Raw genomic sequence first — 3137 nt, 5'->3', positions numbered from 1 at the left:
GTTGGACCAACTTAAATGTCCATTTCGATTCCTTTAAACCAGGGTTTCTCAGGCTTGGCACGACTGAAATTGGGGAGCCAGCTAATTCTTCATTGTTGGGCGCTGTGCTGTGAACTGTGGGATATGTTAGCAGCAGGAGATTTACTGGCCTCAGCCTACTAGATGGCAGTAGCACCACCCAAAACCGTGACACCGTTGTGACACCTAAAAATGTCTCCAGATGTTGTCAAATGCCCTCTGGGGACAATATTACCCCAAGATGAGAATTGCTGGTCTGGTGGTCAAAAGCCAGGGACGTCACAAAACAACAACAAAAAACAAATAAACAAAAAACCTACAATGCACAGAACAACCCCCACAACAAAGAATTACGGGGCCTCAAATGTCAATAGGGCAGAGGTTGAGAGGCTCTGCCCCGTTTAGCCCAGCATTAGTCACGTCTTTTCTGATTTTTGCATCCTAACAGACTCCTATCTGATGCGCCCCTCGCTCAGATTTTTCTCCCTATACAATCAAAAAAGTGAAAGAACTCTATACAAAAGAGCTTTGAAGAGAGTACGTTTATCCTAAACTTGGGGCCATCCAAAACTGGAGAGATGGCACTAACCCCTTCAAAGACAAAGCATAGCAGGAAATTGGGGCTCCAGGGGCAGTGACCAACAGGACGCTGAGGGCATGGCGGTCATTGCTGACCCAATGGGCCATGGTTTCTGCGGAGAATCTCCCAGGGGGTCTTGGAAGACACGATACTAGGAGAGAAGGACAGCGATGAATCAGGTGTGCTCAGGGCCTGTGTGGGCGGCAGTTCGGGCTGGGGTACAGGGAGAGTCAGAGGTACCCACGTGCTCGGGGACCAGATCAGGTCCTAGAAATCTACCACGAGATCTAACAACAGGATGGATTTGTGACCAGGACCATTTTGGAGGTTCTAGACACAACCTCGTTTTCTTAACTCTCTGGGGAAGGTGAGGCTCCCTACCTTTTGAGTGGTGCTGATTTGGGGATCTAGTAAGCTGGAAGGCATTCTGAACCAGCTTTCTCTGCCATGAACTCTCTTCAAATCTGGCTCTCTGAGAAGCAGAAAGGAACGCTTACATTCGGTGCACGTGGTTCCTATTCAACTCTTCTTACTAAATCAGAGCCAGGAACGGTCTCATGAGAGACAAGCAAGAAGAACTCATGTGCTTCGGTTGTTAAAAAATTCATTTTTCCATTCTCCATGAATGCTGTGGCCAAGGCTAGCTCCTCAAGGGCGTCGCTCTATCAACCAGTATAGCTGGACTTGAAAGGACTTTCTCTGCTTGCCAGAGAGGAAATTGGTGCTGCTCTAAGATCTCAACCCTCCTCTAGCTCAGGAGAGTCCCAGGAATGGTCTCCTTTGCCCTCAAGGTGGGGACACAAGGAGCCCAGCACCCATTCACACATTTCAGAGCTCTGTCGGGCAGCTCACATGTGAAATATTCCATCGTCCTTGGACTTAGAGAAATTGACGTTATGGAAACGTTTCCATATGACAGAAGTTCCTCTTCACGACGTCATTGTGTCTCTCTGCCATGATGTCCCAGTGTGGGAGGCAAAATAATGCCTCCCCAAAGGCACCCACATCCTAATCCCCAGAACCTAGGAAGGTTACCTTCCAGGGCAAAAGGGATTCTGCAGATACGATTGACAATCTCGAGGCGGGGAGGCTTTCCAGGGATGGGAGGGGAGTGCTTTAAAGATGGAGGGAGGAGCAACAAGCCAAGAAGCACGGGCAGACAATAGAAGCTGAAAAAGGCAAGGAAATGGACTTTTTCCCCTAAAGCCCCCTGCCAGCCCACCTGATGCTCCTCTCAGCATTCCTGTCTGCATCTTCCCTCTTAAGATTCTCTTGCACTCATTTTAACCTGATTCCACCTATATTCAAATGTGGAGGTGGAAACGAAAGGGTGATGTGAGCCCTTCCACCCTTCCTCCGTTGGCCTGCTCCCTGACTAGTCCAGAATTATGTTTCAGAACTTCATTCCTTCCCCAAGCAAGGAGTCTCCCTCACCTAGAACTTACAGTATAGAACCAGGTTGTTTACAAGGGAATTTTATGCCCCAGACTTGGGGTGGTGGGGGGTACATTAAGGAACTGCTTGTTCCTTGTCCTGACTCTGACGCCATATTACTCAGATTGATGGTGAGCCAGATTCTCTTTGCCAGCCAGTCACTTCCGGGGGATTTTGTGAGGATTCATGAGTTCGCTTTTCGAAAGAACTGCTTGAACGCCTGCGTGAATAAAAAGTCTCATAGCTGGAATTTCTAATGCCTTGTAATGAGTCTTTATAAAATCCCAACAGCCCTTAGAAATGCGTGTTGCTTCCAGTCATAGTTATTAGATGCTGACCTACGTGCAGGTCCATACACGTTACATACAGAGCTATCACCGAACACGTATGATGTGCCAGGGAGAGTCCCACTCATTACAGACAGGACCTCGTTGATTCAAGGAGACAAAGATCACCTGTGACCTGGGCTTCCTGGGGACCTGAGAGGCACACAAATGCCCACGCGTCACCAGCAGTGGGACGAGCGCTTTGCACGGGGGGGGGACTCAGTAACGAGACCGGATGGCATTTCTCTTCGTTGGAGCAAAGTGAGATGAGCCAGTACTGAGAGACCAAGTTTGGGGCAGAGAAGCAGAAATCAACGATATCGATAATAGGCAGGTCTACTGCTCCTCTCGTAATTTACAGCTGAAAAATGCACAGTGCGAGACAGGGGCTGGAGTCGATTCCCGAAGCCAAGGCTTCTCTGCACCGTTCCCTGCTCCTCAGTCCTGCCGCTGCTTCCCCACGTAAGCACGGTCCGGGTAGCAAGACCCCAAGGACTTGGCGTCCCTTTAGAAGCTGTCTTCTGAGTATCATGCCACCGGGAAAGCCGTCAAGCGCTTCTCAGAAGCTCACTTATGGTTTGGCTCATTTTCTCAGAAAAGGACGGGACGGAGAAGAGGGACTTTCAACTGTGGAAAAGCAGGGTAAATAAATACAGAATAACAAACACAGCTTGTGTGCGTTATTCTTCAGTTAAGATCTCGGCGGGGGGTGAGGGAGTCTTTGCATGTAAATAGCCACCAGGTGGCACTGTCATTCTCTAAAAATGCTTCACGGGGTG

Source organism: Pteropus medius, unplaced genomic scaffold (assembly GCF_902729225.1).
Source record: "Pteropus medius unplaced genomic scaffold, Ma_sr-lr_union100, whole genome shotgun sequence".
Lineage (NCBI taxonomy): Eukaryota > Metazoa > Chordata > Mammalia > Chiroptera > Pteropodidae > Pteropus > Pteropus medius.
This window is presented reverse-complemented; position numbering follows the sequence as displayed.